Source organism: Somniosus microcephalus, unplaced genomic scaffold, assembly GCF_052327205.1.
Source record: "Somniosus microcephalus isolate GS21.2 unplaced genomic scaffold, FLI_Smic_1.0 unresolved_chr7, whole genome shotgun sequence".
NCBI lineage: Eukaryota > Metazoa > Chordata > Chondrichthyes > Squaliformes > Somniosidae > Somniosus > Somniosus microcephalus.
The window spans coordinates 27,504,228-27,525,041 of NW_028225185.1; the positions used below are offsets into that span (position 1 = coordinate 27,504,228).

Consider the following 20,814-nt stretch of genomic DNA (forward strand, 5'->3'; position numbering starts at 1 on the left):
TGACTTTAAAAACACTGCATGCTTTTTATGAATACATAAACACTGCAACCTGGAGTATTGTGTCCAATTCTGGGCACCTCACTTTAGGAAGGATGTCAAGGCCTTGGAGAGGGTGTAGAGGAGATTGACCAGAATGGTTCCAGGGATGAGGGACTTCAGTGATGTGGATAGACTGGAGAAGCTGGGGTTGTTCTCCTTAGAGCAGAGAAGGTTAAGGGGAGATTGACCAGAATGGTACCAGGGATGAGGGACTTCAGTGATGTGGAGAGACTGGAGAAGCTGGGATTGTTCTCCTTAGAGCAGAGAAGGTTAAGGGGAGACTGCCCAGAATGGTTCCAGGGATGAGGGACTTCAGTGACGTGGAGAGACTGGAGAAGCTGGGGTTGTTCTCCTTAGAGCAGAGAAGGTTAAGGGGAGATTGACCAGAATGGTACCACGGATGAGGGACTTCAGTGACGTGGAGAGACTGGAGAAGCTGGGGTTGTTCTCCTTAGAGCAGAGAAGGTTAAGGGGAGATTGACCAGAATGGTACCAGGGATGAGGGACTTCAGTGACATGGAGAGACTGGAGAAGCTGGGGTTGTTCTCCTTAGAGCAGAGAAGGTTAAGGGGAGATTGACCAGAATGGTTCCAGGGATGAGGGACTTCAGTGACATGGAGAGACTGGAGAAGCTGGGGTTGTTCTCCTTAGAGCAGAGAAGGTTAAGGGGAGATTGACCAGAATGGTTCCAGGGATGAGGGACTTCAGTGACGTGGAGAAGCTGGGGTTGTTCTCCTTAGAGCAGAGAAGGTTAAGGGGAGTTTGACCAGAATGGTACCAGGGATGAGGGACCTCAGTGATGTGGAGAGACTGGAGAAGCTGGGATTGTTCTCCTTAGAGCAGAGAAGGTTAAGGGGAGATTGACCAGAATGGTACCAGGGATGAGGGACTTCAGTGACATGGAGAGACTGGAGAAGCTGGGGTTGTTCTCCTTAGAGCAGAGAAGGTTAAGGGGAGATTGACCAGAATGGTTCCAGGGATGAGGGACTTCAGTGACATGGAGAGACTGGAGAAGCTGGGGTTGTTCTCCTTAGAGCAGAGAAGGTTAAGGGGAGATTGACCAGAATGGTTCCAGGGATGAGGGACTTCAGTGACATGGAGAGACTGGAGAAGCTGGGGTTGTTCTCCTTAGAGCAGAGAAGGTTAAGGGGAGATTGACCAGAATGGTTCCAGGGATGAGGGACTTCAGTGACGTGGAGAAGCTGGGGTTGTTCTCCTTAGAGCAGAGAAGGTTAAGGGGAGTTTGACCAGAATGGTTCCAGGGATGAGGGACTTCAGTGACGTGGAGAAGCTGGGGTTGTTCTCCTTAGAGCAGAGAAGGTTAAGGGGAGTTTGACCAGAATGGTACCAGGGATGAGGGACCTCAGTGATGTGGAGAGACTGGAGAAGCTGGGATTGTTCTCCTTAGAGCAGAGAAGGTTAAGGGGAGATTGACCAGAATGGTACCAGGGATGAGGGACTTCAGTGACATGGAGAGACTGGAGAAGCTGGGGTTGTTCTCCTTAGAGCAGAGAAGGTTAAGGGGAGATTGACCAGAATGGTTCCAGGGATGAGGGACTTCAGTGACATGGAGAGACTGGAGAAGCTGGGGTTGTTCTCCTTAGAGCAGAGAAGGTTAAGGGGAGATTGACCAGAATGGTTCCAGGGATGAGGGACTTCAGTGACATGGAGAGACTGGAGAAGCTGGGGTTGTTCTCCTTAGAGCAGAGAAGGTTAAGGGGAGATTGACCAGAATGGTTCCAGGGATGAGGGACTTCAGTGACGTGGAGAAGCTGGGGTTGTTCTCCTTAGAGCAGAGAAGGTTAAGGGGAGTTTGACCAGAATGGTTCCAGGGATGAGGGACTTCAGTGACGTGGAGAAGCTGGGGTTGTTCTCCTTAGAGCAGAGAAGGTTAAGGGGAGTTTGACCAGAATGGTACCAGGGATGAGGGACCTCAGTGATGTGGAGAGACTGGAGAAGCTGGGATTGTTCTCCTTAGAGCAGAGAAGGTTAAGGGGAGATTTAATAGAGATGTTCAAAATCATGAGGGCTTTTGATGGAGTAAATAAGGAGAAACTGTTTCCAGTGGCAGGAGGGTCGGTAACCAGAGGACACAGATTGAAGAGAATCGGTAAAAGAACCAGAGCGGAGATGAGGAGAATGTTTTTTACGCAGCGAGTTGTTGTGACCTGGAACGCGCTGCCTGAAAGGGCGGTGGGAGCAGATTCAATAGTAACTTTCAAAAGGGGGAATTGGAAAAATACTTGAAGGGGAAAAATGTGCCGGGCTGTGGGGAAAGAGCGGGGGGAGTGGGACTAATTGGAGAACTCGTTCAAAGAGCCGGCACAGGCACGACGGGCCGAATGGCCTCCTGCTGTGCTGTGAGATTCTATCTAACCCTCCACTTTAATGGGTAGAAGGGAACCCAGCTGGGTTTACAGCAGTACGCTCACCCAGGGCTGCGCGCCGCTGAGCCCCAACGCTGTATTGGTCAGACTCCAGCAGTAGCCTGACGCACACTCGGGCACCCCAGGCCTCAGCTTCCAATTGTGGGCTTATATTCGGCTCGACAGTCAGCGGCCATCAGGGGCGCGAAGCTAATCGCAGGCTCCGTGTAGTGATTCACAGGGCAAGAAATAACAACTGCGCGTCAGGGCTCAGTTTATGCATCGCGGGTTCATGCAGGAGAAACTTTGTTTATGAAAGAAAGACTTGCATTTATATAGCGCCTTTCATAGAAACATAGAAGATAGGAGCAGGAGTAGGCCTTTCGGCCCCTTGAGCCTGTTCCGCCATTTAATGAGATCATGGCTGATCATCCAAATTCAGTACCCTGTCACTGCTTTCTCCCCATACCCCTTGATCCCTTTAGCCTTAAGAAATATATCTAACTCCCTCTTGAATATATTTAATGAATTGGCCTCAACTGCCTTCTGTGGTAGAGAATTCCACAGGTTCACCACTCTCTGGGTGAAGAAATTCCTCCTCATCTCAGTCATAAATGGCTTACCCCTTATCCTTAGACTGTGACCCCTGGTTCTGGACTCCCCCGCCATCGGGAACATCCTTCCTGCATCTAGTCTGTCTAGTCCTATTTGAATTTTATAAGTTTCAATGAGATCCCCTCTCATTCTTCTGAACTCCAACGAATACAAGCCCAATCAACCCAATCTCTCCTCATACATCATTCTTGCCATCCCAGGTATCAGTCTGGTGAATCTTCGCTGCACTCCCTCCATGGCAAGAACATCCTTCCTCAGATAAGGTGACCAAAACTGCACACAATACTCAAGGTGTGGTCTCACCAAGGCACGGTACAACTGCAGCAAGACATCCTTGCTCCTGTACTCGAATCCTCTCACTACGAAGGCCAACATACCATTTGCCTTCTTAACCGCCTGCTGCAACTGCATGCTTACCTTCAGCAACTTTCACGACCACCGGACGCCTCAAAGCGATTCACAGCCAAAGAAGTACATTTTTTGAAGTGGGCTCACTGCTGTAATGTGGGAAACGCGGCAGCCAATTTGCGCACAGCAAGCTCCCACAAACAGCGATGTCAAAATGACTCTTTTTGTTATGTTGGTTGAGGGAGAAATATTGGCCAGGACACCGGGGATAACTCCCCTACTGTAAATAAATGAGCTACTGTTAAATATCCGGCTTGCAGCGACCACTGTTCGTTTACCTGTTTAATGTTAAATAAATTTATTTGGCAGTTTCTAGCCCGAGCGAGTGCAGCCACCCTGTGTCTGCCATGCCTCAGTGGGCAGCACTCTCGCTTCTGAGTCAGAAGATCGTGGGTTCGAGCCCCCACTCCAGAGACTAGAGCCCCATAATCTGGGCTGACACACCCAGCGCAGTACGGAGGGAGTGCTGCACTGTCGGAGGTGCCGTCTTTCGGATGAGACACCAAACCGAGGCCCCGTCTGCCCTCTCGGGTGAACGTAAAGGATCCCACGGCCACTATTGGAAGAAGAGCTGGTGGGGAGTTCTCTCCAGTGTCCTGGACTCAATATTTATCCCTCAACCAACATCACTGAAAAACAGATGATCTGGTCATTATCACATTGCTGTTTGTGGGAGCTTGCTGTGCGCAAATTGGCTGCTGCGTTTCCTACATTACAACAGTGACCACACTTCAAAAAGTACTTCATTGGCTGTAAAGCGCTTTGTGATGTCCTGAGGTCGTGAAAGAGTCATGGAGTCATAATGGCACAGAAGGAGGCCATTCGGCCCATCGAGTCCATGCCAGCTCTCTGCAGAGCAATCAAGTCAGTCCCACTCCACCCGCTCTATCCCCGTAGCCCTGCAGGTTTATAGAGTTGTAACGGCATAGAAATGGAAGTCGCTGTTTCGACTGAAGATGAGGAGATTACGTGGCGTCTCATGAAGTATATTTCAATAATCCAGTGATGAATGTTCTCTGTTCGACCCCCCTGGGCTCACAGCATTATTGGTCCCGGAACGGGCGCACTCCACGTCGTAGGGGACATGAGGCCCGCTTACGGGAGTGGCCAAGACCGCTGAGATTACCTTGTGCAAAAACACCCCCCTGAAAATGTACCCGGGTGGCGAGTTCGCCCCTCCGCGCCATGCCGCGCCCAACCGCTTCAGACCAGGCTGTGGCGAGGTGACCGGAAAGAAGTCCTCGCCTGCGAGCTCGGCGCCTTGCGAGCTCGGCGCCTGGCCGGATGGAGAGCTGCAGCCTCCAGAGAGCATGCCAGCAGGATGTCGGTGCTCTGGGAGGGGTGATGCTTCAGATTGGTGACTGGCTGGAGGCGGCCCTTGCAGGCAAGGACTGACAATCCTTCAGCTTATTCCTCTCCCTCCCTCCCTCCCTCCGCCCCACCAACCACCCCACCCCACCCCTCGCTTGCACTCGGCTGTCAGCCTGCCGACATAAAGCCATCGCTCGTGTATCAGCGGGTTTAATCGACCCCCTCCCTCCACTCCGATATCATTCTTTGAGAGAAAGAAGACAGAGAAAAGATTCAAGAAACTGTGTTGGAACCACCACCGACTTCAAGATTGCTGCACGGGGGTTTTTTTTTGCTAAATTTCTCTAAAGGTTAGTGGCTTGGAGAGATTATTATCTGCACTCTTTATCTTTCTGTTTTGAGTATTTTCCCCTCCTTGTGGGCTATGTTTGTCAGGGAGCGACTTTGCCAGAAATGAGTGGGTCGTGGCTCAATCTCCTGTTGAAAAGGCCTGCGCGAGCTGCTTTATCAAGAGGAAAGTCTCTCCCTAGGACTTAATCAGCAAGGAATAACTCCCTGCATCAAAGCCCCGGGCTCGGTTCCTGTCCCCCGCGACTGCGTCCATTTTCATTCTCCGCTCTGAGGCGATTTTAAAATGTTTTTTTGTTTCTGTTGCCTCTCCGCTTGGTTGCGAGTTATCGGCCGATTTTTATGTGGCCCCACCCACCCAAGACTCGCCTCAAGGTGCAAAAAAAGGCGTCTGCAACCTAGGTTAACCTCGCCTCCCATTTCAGGAGAGAAAGAACTCCCATTTCTACAGCTCCTCAAGTGTGGTCGCTGTTGTAATGTAGGAAGCCCAGCAGCCCATTGGCGCACGGCAATCTCCCGCAAACAGCGCCGTGATAAACAAGGCAGGTAATCTCTTTTTTTTTAAGTCGCGTCGGTTGGTTGAGGGATAAATATTGGCCCCAGGACACCGGGGAGAACGCCCCCCCCCGCTTCCCTGCTCTTCCTCCAGTAGTGGGATGTGTCAAACCGCGAAAGATCTGAGTTTATCGGAGTTGGGTGTGTCTCGTGGGGTTGCGGGTCCGCCCGGATGAAGTAATGCTCCGTCGCCGGGGCAGGGGAGGGGTTGGTGCGCGGGCCAGGAGAGAAGGCTGAGGGGGGACCTGATTGAGGTGTACAAAATTATATGGGGCACAGATAGAGTAGATAGAAAGGAACTTTTCCCCTTAGTAGAGGGGTCAATAACCAGGGGGCATAGTTTCAAGGTAAGGGGCAGGAGGTTTAGAGGGGATTTGAGGAAAAACTTTTTCACCCAGAGGGTGGTTGGAATCTGGAACTCACTGCCTGAAAGGGTGGTAGAGGCAGGAACCCTCACAACATTCAAGAAGCATTTAGATGAGCACTTGAAACACCACAGCATACAAGGCTATGGACCAAGTGCTGGAAAATGGGATTAGAATAGACAGGGCTTGATGGCCGGCGCGGACACGATGGGCCGAAGGGCCTCTTTCTGTGCTGTATAACTCTATGACTCTATGAGAGGGTGTGGGGTGCTTTGTTGGAGACAGAATTCAGAGATTCGACGGGTGCCTATCAAACGAATACCTGCCTGACGAATTAATGACAGACGTGAGCATGTCGGGGCGTCGGTAACCACACTTCCACCTCCCCCGTCTCCAGCAATTGCCATCAGCCATGTCACCGGCTGAATGTTCCACTCTCTAGCCGTCGTATTGAAGGCAGCAACCCATTTAAACTGGAAAAGAGGGGTTCCGTTGCCAAAAGAATTGCATCCTTTGCGCTGTGACGTTTCTGCCAGTAATTTATATTTGATCAGCCCCTCGACTCAAGAGGGTCACATTGAGGGGCCGACACAATTAAACCGCGGGCAAGAGATCCCCCCCCCCGTCACCCGCTCAATTATCGCGAGTCAATTTTCTCCTCAAATACGACAACTTGCATTTGTATAGCGCCTTGGACATCCCAAGGCGCTTCACAGGAGCGATTATCGGGCAAAATTTGACACCGACCCACATAAGGAGACATTAGGGACAGGGTGACCAAAAGCTGGGTCAAAGAGGCAGGTTTTAAGGAGCATCTTAAAGGAGGGGAGAGAGGCGGAGAGGTTTAGGGAGGGAATTCCAGAGCTTAGGGTCCCAGGCGGCTGAAGGCACGGCCGCCAATGGTGGAGCGATGGGAATCGGGGGGGATGTTCGAGAGGCCGGAATTTTCAGGGGCGTTTGTTATACAAACGAATTTCCCATGACGTTACTCATCGGCAGCCTGGGTTCTGGAGCACGGTTGAGACGTTAGCAGCTTAGACTGAGCTGCCCTTCGCTTGTCCTGTCCCTTGTAACTGTCAGCTTGGCTCGTGAGGTATTACTCTCCCCTCCAGGTCAGAATCCTGAAGGTCTGAGAACTCACTCGAGCCCAAGAAAGACCCGCATCTCTCCAGCGCCTGTCACCACCTCGGGACGTCCCAAAGCGCTTCACAGCCAATGAAGTACTTTTTGAAGTGTAGTCACTGTTGTAATGTAGGAAAAGCGGCAGCCAATTTGGGCACAGCAAGCTCCCACAAACAGCAACGTGATAAATGTTTTATTCGCTTATGGGCTCTGGGTGTCGCTGGCGAGGCCGGCATTTATTGCCCATCCCTAGTCGCCCCTGAGAAGGTGGTGGTGAGCCACCTTCTTGAACTGCTGCAGTCCCGTGTGGTGAAGGTGCTCCCACAGTGCTGTTAGGGAGGGAGTTCCAGGATTTTGACCCAGCGACGATGAAGGAACGGCCGATATATTTCCAAGTCAGGATGGTGTGTAACTTGGAGGTGGCGGTGTCCCCCTGCACCTGCTGCCCTTGTCCTTCTAGGTAGAAGAGGTCGCGGGTTTGGGAGGTGCTGCTGAAGAAGCCTTGGCGAGTTGCTGCAGTGCATCTTGTAGATGGTCCACACTGCAGCCACGGTGCGCCGGTGGTGGAGGGAGTGAATGTTTAAGGTGGTGGATGGGATGCCAATCAAGCGGGCTGCTTTGTCCTGGATGGTGTCGAGCTTCTCGAGTGTTGTTGGAGCTGCACTCATCCAGGCAAGTGGCCAGATCATCTGTTTTAGTGATGTTGGTTGAGGGATAAATATTGGCCCCAGGACACCGAGGAAAACTCCCCCCTGCTCTTCTTTCGAAATAGTGCCGTGGGATCTTTTACGTCCACCTGAGAGAGCAGACGGGACCTCGGCTTAACGCCTCATCTGAAAGACCAACACTCCTCCAGTGGCAGTACTGAGAGAGCCCTGCGCTGTCGGAGGTGTCGTACTTCAGATCAGACATTAAACCAAGGCCCTCCCACTTAAGCAACGCCTCGATTTTAAAATTCTCAGCCTTGCTTTCAAATCCCTCCACGGTCCTCGCCCCCCTCCTTATCTCTGTAACCTCCTACAGCCCTCCGAGATCTCTGCGCTCCTCCAATTCTGGCCTCTCGCGCATCCCCCGATTCCCATCGCTCCACCATTGGCGGCCGTGCCTTCAGCTGCCTGGGCCCCGAGCTCTGGAATTCCCTCCCTAAACCTCTCCGCCTCTCTCCTCCTTTAAGACGCTCCTTAAAACTGACCTCTTTGACCAAGTTTTTGGTCACCGGTCCCTAATATCTCCTTATGTGGCTCGGTGTCAAATTCTGTTTGATAATCGCTCCCGTGAAGCGCCTTGGGACGTTTTACGTTCAAGGCACTGGATCAATTCATGTTGTTGTTGTTGTCAGTCTGGGTTTATCACCTCAGTCACGCTGTCGGGAACTCGTCCCCATCAAAATTACAAGAGGTTTTGATCGAGTAGATCAGGAGAAACTGTTTCCAGTGGCAGGAGGGTCGGTAACCAGAGGACACAGATTGAAGATAATCAGTAAAAGAACCAGAGGGGAGATGAGGAGAATGTTTTTTACGCAGCGAGTTGTTGTGATCTGGAACGCGCTGCCTGAAAGGGCGGTGGGAGCAGATTCAATAGTAACTTTCAAAAGGGGGAATTGGAGAAATACTTGAACAAAAAAATGTGCAGGGCTGTGGGGAAAAAGCAGGGGGGAGTGGGACTAATCTGATGGCTCCTTCTGTGCAGTACGATTCTCTGATTCGACACCTTCCTATGTAAACACACTCCTTCAAAAACCACCTCAGTACAGTACCTTCCTTTTTCATCATGGCTTATGTCACCTCCCCTAACTTCCAGCTCCACAAAACCACCGTCGATCTTCACTTACACACAGATGCAGCAAGCGGGGCATTTCTGAGGATGTGACAGTGTCGAGGGAGCTTTACTCTGTATCTAATCCGTGCTGTACCTGCCCTGGGAGTGTTTGATGGAGACAGTGTAGAGGGAGCTTTACTCTGTATCTAACCCGTGCTGCACCTGCCCTGGGAGTGTTTGATGGGACAGTGTAGAGGGAGCTTTACTCTGTATCTAACCCGTGCTGTACCTGCCCTGGGAGTGTTTGATGGGACAGTGTAGAGGGAGCTTTACTCTCTATCTAACCCCGTGCTGTACCTGCCCTGCGAGTGTTTGATGGGGACAGTGTAGAGGGAGCTTTACTCTGTATCTAACCCGTGCTGTACCTGCCCTGGGAGTGTTTGATGGGACAGTGTAGAGGGAGCTTTACTCTGTATCTAACCCGTGCTGTACCTGCCCTGGGAGTGTTTGATGGGACAGTGTAGAGGGAGCTTTACTCTGTATCTAACCCGTGCTGTACCTGCCCTGGGAGTGTTTGATGGGACAGTGTAGAGGGAGCTTTACTCTGTATCTAACCCGTGCTGTACCTGCCCTGGGAGTGTTTGATGGGGACAGTGTAGAGGGAGCTTTACCCCGTATCTAACCCGTGCTGTACCTGCCCTGGGAGTGTTTGATGGGACAGTGTAGAGGGAACTTTACTCTGTATCTAACCCGTGCTGTACCTGCCCTGGGAGTGTTTGATGGGGACAGTGTAGAGGGAGCTTTACTCTGTATCTAACCCGTGCTGTACCTGCCCTGGGAGTGTTTGATGGGGACAGTGTAGAGAGAGCTTTACTCTGTATCTAACCCGTGCTGTACCTGCCCTGGGAGTGTTTGATGGGGACAGTGTAGAGGGAGCTTTACTCTGTATCTTACCCGTGCTGTACCTGCCCTGGGAGTGTTTGATGGGACAGTGTAGAGGGAGCTTTACTCTGTATCTAACCCGTGCTGTACCTGCCCTGGGAGTGATTGATGGGACAGTGTAGAGGGAGCTTTACTCTGTATCTAACCTGTGCTGTACCTGCCCTGGGAGTGTTTGATGGGACAGTGCAGAGAGAGCTTTACTCTGTATCCAACCCGTGCTGTACCTGCCCTGGGAGTGTTTGATGGGGACAGTGTAGAGGGAGCTTTACTCTGTATCTAACCCGTGCTGTACCTGCCCTGGGAGTGTTTGATGGGACAGTGTAGAGGGAGCTTTACTCTGTATCTAACCCGTGCTGTACCTGCCCTGGGAGTGTTTGATGGGACAGTGTGGAGGGAGCTTTACTCTGCATCTAACCCGTGCTGTACCTGTCCTGGGAGTGTTTGATGGGACAGTGTAGAGGGAGCTTTACTCTGTATCTAACCCGTGCTGTACCTGCCCTGGGAGTGTTTGATGGGACAGTGTAGAGGGAGCTTCACTCTGTATCTAACCCGTGCTGTACCTGCCCTGGGAGTGTTTGATGGGACAGTGCAGAGGGAGCTTTACTCTGTATCTAACCCGTGCTGTACCTGCCTAGCGAGTGTTTGATGTGGACAGTGTAGAGGGAGCTTTACTCTGTATCTGACCCGTGCTGTACCTGCCCTGGGAGTGTTTGATGGGGACAGTGTAGAGAGAGCTTTACTCTGTATCTAACCCGTGCTGTACCTGCCCTGGGAGTGTTTGATGGGGACAGTGCAGAGGGAGCTTTACTCTGTATCTAACCCGTTCTGTACCTGCCCTGGGAGTGTTTGATGGGACAGTGTAGAGGGAGCTTTACTCTGTATCTAACCCGTGCTGTACCTGCCCTGGGAGTGTTTGATGGGACAGTGTGGAGGGAGCTTTACTCTGTATCTAACCCGTGCTGTACCTGTCCTGGGAGCTTTTGATGGGACAGTGTAGAGGGAGCTTTACTCTGTATCTAACCCGTGCTGTACCTGCCCTGGGAGTGTTTGATGGGACAGTGTAGAGGGAGCTTTACTCTGTATCTAACCCGTGCTGTACCTGCCCTGGGAGTGTTTGATGGGACAGTGCAGAGGGAGCTTTACTCTGTATCTAACCCGTGCTGTACCTGTCCTGGGAGTGTTTGATGGGACAGTGTAGAGGGAGCTTTACTCTGTATCTAACCCGTGCTGTACCTGTCCTCGGAGTGTTTGATGGGGACAGTGTAGAGAGAGCTTTACTCTGTACCTAACCTGTGCTGTACCTGCCCTGGGAGTGTTTGATGGGGACAGTGCAGAGGGAGCTTTACTCTGTATCTAACCCGTGCTGTACCTGCCCTGGGAGTGTTTGATGGAGGCAGTGTAGAGGGAGCTTTACTCTGCATCTAACCCGTGCTGTACCTGCCCTGGGAGTGTTTGATGGGGACAGTGTAGAGGGAGCTTGACTCTGTATCTAACCCGTGCTGTACCTGCCCTGGGAGTGTTTGATGGGAGAGTGTGGAGGGAGCTTTACTCTGTATCTAACCCGTGCTGTACCTGCCCTGGGAGTGTTTGATGGGGACAGTGTAGAGGGAGCTTTACTCTGTATCTAACCCGTGCTGTACCTGCCCTGGGAGTGTTTGATGGGGACAGTGTAGAGGGAGCTTTACTCTGTATCTAACCCATGCTGTACCTGCCCTGGGAGTGTTTGATGGAACAGTGTAGAGGGAGCTTTACTCTGTATCTAACCCGTGCTGTACCTGCCCTGGGAGTATTTGATGGGACAGTGTAGAGGGAGCTTTACTCTGTATCTAACCCGTGCTGTACCTGCCCTGGGAGTGTTTGATGGGGACAGTGTAGAGGGAGCTTTACTCTGTATCTAACCCGTGCTGTACCTACCCTGGGAGTGTTTGATGGGACAGTGTCGAGGGAGCTTTACTCTGTATCTAACCCGTGCTGTACCTGCCCTGGGAGTGTTTGATGGGACAGTGTAGAGGGAGCTTTACTCTGTATCTAACCCGTGCTGTACCTGCCCTGGGAGTGTTTGATGGGACAGTGTAGAGGGAGCTTTACTTTGTATCTAACCCGTGCTGTACGTGTGCTCGGAGTGTTTGATGGGACAGTGTAGAGGGAGCTTCACTCTGTATCTAACCCATGCTGTACCTGCCCTGGGAGTGTTTGATGGGACAGTGTAGAGGGAGCTTTACTCTGTATCTAACCCGTGCTGTACCTGCCCTGGGAGTGTTTGATGGGACAGTGTAGAGGGAGCTTTACTCTGTAGCTAACCCATGCTGTACCTGCCCTGGGAGTGTTTGATGGGACAGTGTAGAGGGAGCTTTACTCTGTATCTAACCCGTGCTGTACCTGCCCTGGGAGTGTTTGATGGGACAGTGTAGAGGGAGCTTTACTCTGTATCTAACCCATGCTGTACCTGCCCTGGGAGTGTTTGATGGGACAGTGTAGAGGGAGCTTTACTCTGTATCTAACCCCGTGCTGTACCTGCCCTGGGAGTGTTTGATGGGGGCAGTGTAGAGGGAGCTTTACTCTGTATCTAACCCCGTGCTGTACCTGCCCTGGGAGTGTTTGATGGGGACAGTGTAGAGGGAGCTTTACTCTATATCTAACCCATGCTGTACCTGCCCTGGGAGTGTTTGATGGGGACAGTGTAGAGGGAGCTTTACTCTGTATCTAACGTGCTGTACCTGCCCTGGGAGTGTTTGATGGGACAGTGCAGAGGGAGCTTTACTCTGTATCTAACCCGTGCTGTACCTGCCCTGGGAGTGTTTGATGGGGACAGTGTAGAGGGAGCTTTACTCTGTATCTAACCCGTGCTGTACCTACCCTGGGAGTGTTTGATGGGACAGTGTAGGGGGAGCTTTACTCTGTATCTAACCCGTGCTGTTCCTGCCCTGGGAGTGTTTGATGGGACAGTGTAGAGGGAACTTTACTCTGTATCTAACCCGTGCTGTACCTGCCCTGGGAGTGTTTGATGGGACAGTGTAGAGGGAGCTTTACTCTGTATCTAACCCGTGCTGTACCTGCCCTGGGAGTGTTTGATGGGACAGTGTAGAGGGAGCTTTACTCTGTATCTAACCCGTGCTGTACCTGCCCTGGGAGTGTTTGATGGGAGAGTGTGGAGGGAGCTTTACTCTGTATCTAACCCGTGCTGTACCTGCCCTGGGAGTGTTTGATGGGGACAGTGTAGAGGGAGCTTTACTCTGTATCTAACCCGTGCTGTACCTGCCCTGGGAGTGTTTGATGGGGACAGTGTAGAGGGAGCTTTACTCTGTATCTAACCCATGCTGTACCTGCCCTGGGAGTGTTTGATGGAACAGTGTAGAGGGAGCTTTACTCTGTATCTAACCCGTGCTGTACCTGCCCTGGGAGTATTTGATGGGACAGTGTAGAGGGAGCTTTACTCTGTATCTAACCCGTGCTGTACCTGCCCTGGGAGTGTTTGATGGGGACAGTGTAGAGGGAGCTTTACTCTGTATCTAACCCGTGCTGTACCTACCCTGGGAGTGTTTGATGGGACAGTGTCGAGGGAGCTTTACTCTGTATCTAACCCGTGCTGTACCTGCCCTGGGAGTGTTTGATGGGACAGTGTAGAGGGAGCTTTACTCTGTATCTAACCCGTGCTGTACCTGCCCTGGGAGTGTTTGATGGGACAGTGTAGAGGGAGCTTTACTTTGTATCTAACCCGTGCTGTACGTGTGCTCGGAGTGTTTGATGGGACAGTGTAGAGGGAGCTTTACTCTGTATCTAACCCATGCTGTACCTGCCCTGGGAGTGTTTGATGGGACAGTGTAGAGGGAGCTTTACTCTGTATCTAACCCGTGCTGTACCTGCCCTGGGAGTGTTTGATGGGACAGTGTAGAGGGAGCTTTACTCTGTAGCTAACCCATGCTGTACCTGCCCTGGGAGTGTTTGATGGGACAGTGTAGAGGGAGCTTTACTCTGTATCTAACCCGTGCTGTACCTGCCCTGGGAGTGTTTGATGGGACAGTGTAGAGGGAGCTTTACTCTGTATCTGACCCATGCTGTACCTGCCCTGGGAGTGTTGGTGGGACAGTGTAGAGGGAGCTTTACTCTGTATCTAACCCCGTGCTGTACCTGCCCTGGGAGTGTTTGATGGGGGCAGTGTAGAGGGAGCTTTACTCTGTATCTAACCCCGTGCTGTACCTGCCCTGGGAGTGTTTGATGGGGACAGTGTAGAGGGAGCTTTACTCTATATCTAACCCATGCTGTACCTGCCCTGGGAGTGTTTGATGGGGACAGTGTAGAGGGAGCTTTACTCTGTATCTAACGTGCTGTACCTGCCCTGGGAGTGTTTGATGGGACAGTGTAGAGGGAGCTTTACTCTGTATCTAACCCGTGCTGTACCTGCCCTGGGAGTGTTTGATGGGGACAGTGTAGAGGGAGCTTTACTCTGTATCTAACCCGTGCTGTACCTACCCTGGGAGTGTTTGATGGGACAGTGTAGGGGGAGCTTTACTCTGTATCTAACCCGTGCTGTTCCTGCCCTGGGAGTGTTTGATGGGACAGTGTAGAGGGAACTTTACTCTGTATCTAACCCGTGCTGTACCTGCCCTGGGAGTGTTTGATGGGACAGTGTAGAGGGAGCTTTACTCTGTATCTAACCCGTGCTGTACCTGCCCTGGGAGTGTTTGATGGGACAGTGTAGAGGGAGCTTTACTCTGTATCTAACCCGTGCTGTACCTGCCCTGGGAGTGTTTGATGGGACAGTGTAGAGGGTTATATGACCCAAAAAGTTATATTAAACGGGGAGGGTGGATGGAACGGGAATCTTGTGTTGAAGGTCAATCCCTGTCCTTTGTGACTGTTTTGCACTCTTCCTTGTTTATGAGGGGATTTTTCTCTTCCCACCGCCCCCCCCACTATTCCCCCCCTCGCCCCACCTCCTTTCCTGAAAGCGCTGGCTCTCACTGGAGGGCAGTTCCACGGGCCCCGACTGCCCTCCGGCACCAATTCAGGGGCGCAATCTGGAGCGCGAAGCCAGCTGACTCCCCCCCCCCCCCTCCCTCAGCGCTAAGTTAGGAAAGCCGCCCCTCCCCGCTGAGTGTCTCCTCCCGCCCCACGTCAGCAACGCTCGCCCTGTCGCTCGATTGGAGGGGGAAATTGAGGGATAGTTGCAGTTAACTTTGATACTTGGACTGCCAGAGTAACATCGAAACCCTCGCCCCTGTGCGCAGAGCAGACAGAGCGCTGGGGGAGAGCGCCCCAACGGCGCTCGTACTGCCCAGTGCCCTGGTCAGGCCGCACCTAGTGTACACCTTGTCCACTCCTGGTCGCTGAGACGCAAGGGAGGGTCTCAGCCCCCAGACTCCAATCGGAGGAGATCCACAAGGCTGGACCCCAGTATCTGAGGCGAGCCCGGGGAATCTTGGCGCTTGTAGTTGTGCACACAACCTGGATCAGATCCCATCTGGAGCACAGCATTCGGTTCTGGGCCCCGCGCCTCAGGAAGGATACACGGCCTTGGATGGGGAGCAGTGCAGATTCACCAGGATGATCCCGGGTCTAGAAGGGTTACATTACCGAGATGAGGAGGAATTTCTTCACTCAGAGGGCGGTGAATCTTTGGAGTTCTCTGCCCCAGAGGGCTGTGGAGACTCAGTCGTTGAGTCTGTTCAAGGCTGAGATCGAGAGATTTTTGGATATTAAGGGAATCGAGGGATATGGGGATCGGGCGGGAAAGTGGAGTTGAGGTCAAAGATCAGCCATGATCTTACTGAATGGCGGAGCAGGCTCGAGGGGCCGAATGGCCAACTCCTGCTCCTAATTCTTATGCTCTTATTACGAGGACAGGTCGCACAGACTGGGCTTGTATTCCAATGAGTTTAGAAGAATAAGGGGTGATCTAATCGAGGTGTTCAAAACGTTAAACGGATTCGATAGGGTAGATGGAGGGAAACTTTGGGGGCGATTTTGTCAATGGGGAGCTTTTGGAGGCGGGACTCCCCCTTGTCGGGTTTTAGTCCCGCCTCCATCAACTTGTGGCCAACCCCGCGCTATTTTCCCTTGAGTGACCTTGTTAAGCCCGCCCAGCGGGCATAGCAGGCCAATTAAGGGGAAGCGGGTTACAGAGCACGTCAGCGTATGACGATTCATCTGTCAAAAATATTTTGACAGATGTATTGTCATCGTTTGACAGCTCTGTGAAGCTGTCAAACACTGACATTCTCTGTTGTTTTCAAGACCTCATCAAACCTCTTTTGTGAGCAGAAATTAGATGGTTGCTGCATTGGAGAATGCAGCGGCCATCTGTCATCTCTGCCGGTGAGATGCGAAACTCTCCGCATTCCCAACGGTTGAAGCCCGCAGGAAGAAACAAAGGTAAGTAAAACATTTTCTATCACTTTCCACTCACCTCTCCACACTCGCAGCCATCACTGACCTTCACAGCCCACTTTTGCACCCCTCCGACCCCCGCAGACCCACTGCTCGCCTCGGTGACCCTGGCGGGGTTTCCCGACGTCAGGAAGCCCGCGCCTCTGTTGGAAAAATGGGGATAATCCACTTAACTGCCTGTTAACTACCTGTTAACCGGCAGTTAAGTGGCTGTAATCACCTTCCCGCCTCTAAGGAGACGGGACCCGGCGCGGGTCGGCTGCCCGCCTCCTGGGAAGGTGGCACGGAGGCGGGTTGGGGGGCGGGATGGGCACCCGCCCCCAGATTCTGCCATTTTCCCGGCAATCCCGCCTCCAAACCCGCTTACCCAGGGCTGACAAGAGTGTGCCCTATGTCCTCTGATAGGGGAATCAAGGGGACATATCTTAAACTTAGAGCCACGAGATTCAGGAGTGAAATCACTTTATCTCACACAGGGCAGCGGAACTCTGGAACGCTCTCCCCCAAACGGCTGTGGAGGCTGGGGGGGGGATGTCGATTGGAGCTTTCACGACTGAGGTCCCGAGATCTTTGTTGGGTGAGGCTAGCGAGGAGATATGGAGCTCAAGCGGGGAAAATGGAGTTGAGGGGAAGAGTTAGGGGGAGTTTGCCGAACGAGGGGGAAGTGGCGTCCCGCAGGAACCTGTGCTGGGGCCAACTGTTGTTCGCCGTGCGCAGAAATGATCTGAACTCGGAGAGTGGAGGTGCGGTGTCGACAGTGTGCCGACGATGTCGGATTGAAGGGTCGAGCTAACCGTGTGGAGAGCTGCACCAAAACACAGGGAGACGTAAACAGGCCTACAGAGTGGGCGGATAAACCGCGACAGAAATTCAATGCAGCGATTGCGAGGCAGATCATTTTGGAACGAGAAATAAGAAGGCCACTTAATCCTTGGAAGGTAAGAAACTCAGCAGGGCAAAGCAGCAAAGAGGACCTGGGAAAACGCAGATGCATAAATCGCAACACAGATTGACAAGGGCAAAAAGAGGGCAGTTCATTTCCAGAGGAACAGAATACAAAATCCGGGAGGGAATGTTAAATTGTTGTTGAACATGTGTTGCGTTGTGTTAGACCACACTTGGAGCACTGTGCACCGTCCTGGTCCCCGCACTACCAAGAGGATATTGAAGCATAGGAGAAGGTGCAGAAAAGATTTGCAAGGATGTTACCCCCAAATTGAGAGGTGGTAACTATCGGGAAAGATTAATCATGCAGGTGCAGCAGGCGGTTAAGAAGGCAAATGGTATGTTGGCCTTCGTAGCGAGAGGGTTTGTGTACAGGAACAAGGATGTCTTGCTGCAGTTGTACAGGGCCTTGGTGAGACCACATCTTGAGTATTGTGTACAGTTTTGGTCGCCTTATCTGAGGAAGGACGTTCTCGCCATGGAGGGAGTGCAGCGAAGATTCACCAGGCTGATACCTGGGATGGCAGGAATGACGTATAAGAACATAAGAAGTAGGAGCAGGAGTAGGCCATACGGCCCCTCGGGCCTGCTCCGCCATTCAATAGGATCATGGCTGATCCGAATCTAGACTCACGTCCACTTCCCTGCCCTCTCCCCGTAACCCCTAATTCCCTTATCTGCTAGGAAACTGTCTATCTTCATTTTAAATTTATTTAATGTTGCAGCTTCCACAGCTCTCTGGGGTAGCAAATTCCATAGATTTACTACCCTCTGAGTGAAGAAGTTTCTCCTCATCTCAGTTTTGAAAGGGCAGCCCCTTATTCTTAGATTATGCCCCCTAGTTCTAGTCTCACCCATCAGTGGAAACATCCTCACCGCATCCACCCGATCAAACCCCCTCACAATCTTATATGTTTCGATAAGATCGCCTCTCATTCTTCTGAACTCCAATGAGTAGAGTCCCAACCTACTCAACCTTTCCTCATACGTCAACCCCCTCATCTCCGGAATCAACCGAGTGAATCTTCTCTGAACCGCCTTGAGAGCAAGTATATCTTTTCTTAAATATGGAAACCAAAACTGCACGCAGTATTCCAGGTGTGGCCTCACCAATACCCTGTATAACTGCAGCAAGACTTCCCTGTTTTTATACTCCATCCCCCTTGCAATAAAAGCCAAGATTCCATTGGCCTTCCTGATCACCTGCTGCACCTGCATACTAACTTTTTGTGTTTCATGCACCAGGACCCCCAGATCCCTTTGTACTGTAGTACTTTGCAGTTTCTCTCCATTTAGATAATAACTTGCTCTTTGATTTTTTCTGCCAAAGTGCATAACCTTACACTTTCCAACATTATATTGCATCTGCCAAATCTCTGCCCACTCACTTAGCCTGTCTATGTCCTTTTGCAGGTTTTTTATGTCCTCCTCACTCATTGCTTTCCCTCCCATCTTTGTATCTGTTAAATCTGTGAGTTGTTCAAGTAATTAATACTCAGACTTAATCAGTAACAATAAAACAGGTCTTTACTGGTTGGAGGTAGGGACTATATGTAGGTCTTTACTTCATGCCCACAGGCGGGAACTGAGGGGAGATCAGTACCCACAGTACTATTTATACCCCTGTGGCCAGGAGTGGTACTGCGTATCACTACGCCCTACAAGTAGTGCAGTCCTGTCCATAGGTTCAAAGTAGCACACATATTACATACACAACATTCCTCCCTTCCTAGCTTTACAGTCATCTCCCATTTAACATAACGTAATAACATATATACATATATAACTTCAGGTTTACATAACAGAATAACATAGATACATAGATAACTTCATGTCAAAACAGATCACAGATTCAGTCTCTGCGGAAAACAGTTCACAGATTCAATCTCTGTGGTGTAGTCGGTTCACGTTGCTGGAGTGACTCATTCAATAGTCCTTCCATGGATTTAACAGTTTGAACTTCCGAACTGAATTGGCTCCGTTCGGAGGGACCACGTGTGTGATCTGGTAGAGGTAATAATGGTTCAGACGGGTCATCTTCTGTTTCGACTTTTCCTTTTCTGCTTCTTGGAGACTCTCTGGGCTCCACTGTCAGCTGCCAGCTGCATGCGCAGTTCCTCCTTCTCTTCCTCCTTTTTCCGTAGTAGAGCCACCTTCTCCCGATGTTCCGTAGACTTTCGGTGCTCCTCCATGATTTCTGTATGGTGGGAGTCGAAGTTACAAGTTGGGCAGGACAGGACATAGTAATATTCGGTGTCGTCCTGATCTAGGCCAGCGAGAGGGTCTTCTATTTCCTCCATACCCAGCTGGGCGTTAGCCAGCTTTTGTTCCAAGTCCAGACATCTTTCCTGAAGAGACTTCTTCATGCGTACCTCTTCATCCAGCTTTTTCTGGGCTTTCAGCAAGTCGTTTACTAATGACCTCATTTGAGATTTTACTACTTCAACTTCTTTTGGAGATTGATTGATCGGACTATTCAATCCCTCTACCGGAGCAGCTGTTTCAGCGGTCTGTTGTTCTACGTTGACGTGAGTCAGCGTACTTTTGGCATCCAAGGGCTGCTCTGTTGCAGTCATCTCAGTCTGTGTTGCCACCTCAGCTCTTCCAATAACCTTTGAGAGCTCCGAACCCCTTTCGTTTGAATATTGAAGTTCGTGTTCAAGTTTTTCCCATTTCAGAGTCCTGTCCTTCAGCATATGCAGGAGTTGGCTGACCGTTAACTCCTCTGACATCAGACGTTTTGTGTGCTCCTGCTCCATTTTCTCCATCAGCTGCTTCTGTTGTCTTTCCAGATTCTCCAACTCTATATCAAAGAACTCTTTCGTTGCATTCAACTCTTGCTCAAAACGGCGAAGCATTTGTTCTAATTGCTGTTGTAGTTTGAAATGGAGTTGAGTTCGAGCCCGGTGTCCCTCAGAAATGGGCACATCAGTAGACTTGCCAGACTCAGAATCCACAGTTAAACTATGTTGTTGTTGCTCAGTGGAATTCTGTGCTGAAACTTTGTCTTTTGCACCTGAGTTGGGCTTACCATCATCCGTTCCAGAGTCTGGGCCGACTATCTTCACCGAGTTCTCACTCGTTATTGTTTGTAGGAAATGCCAGTCCATATTCATTTTCCTAATCCACTCCCGTCCTAGTAGTGGAGGACCTCCTTCAGATATCACATATAAGTCCATTATTTGACTGTCTTCGCCCTTGTGGACCGAGTGCGGCCCTTATCAGCGGATGCGATCGCTGGATCGCGAAGCGGCTCTCGGCTCTTATCAGGAGATGCGATCGCTCTGTTGAAACGCCTCCCGCTCGAAGCGGCTCTCGCGCCCTATTCCTCCAGCTCCCCCAGCCCCGTTCGTGCGGCCAACGCGGTCGACTGCCTGTCGCGTCGCTGCCCGGCTCAGACAACGGCTTACCCACCACCAAGCTGGAGAAGAAGCTGACGGTCGCCGATGGAGGCTCCGAGGTCAGGATGTCTTCCAGTGGGGTGGAGAGGGTGGAAACCTCTCTGCAACGTCCTGGCTGTGGACGAAGCTGCCGTGGAGTGACTGCCGCAGGGTCCGAATCAGACTCGTCGCCAGTGTTAAATCTGTGAGTTGTTCAAGTAATTAATACTCAGACTTAATCAGTAACAATAAAACAGGTCTTTACTGGTTGGA

At 51.4% G+C, this 20,814-nt stretch overlaps 1 protein-coding gene across 2 annotated transcripts in view; it reads left to right on the forward strand.

The window, feature by feature from the left end:
- Positions 1-20,814, forward strand: part of LOC147086676 (GATA-binding factor 2-like) — a 61,968-nt gene that overhangs the window by 382 nt on the left and 40,772 nt on the right. Inside the window, exon 1 of one of the 2 annotated variants that reach the window (XM_085978807.1) lies at positions 4,876-5,089. The exons of the other annotated variant lie outside the window; for it this stretch is intronic. The gene's annotated coding sequence lies outside the window, so the exon portion shown is untranslated. Of the gene's footprint in view, positions 1-4,875; positions 5,090-20,814 lie in introns of those variants that run through there. 2 annotated transcript variants of the gene reach the window in all.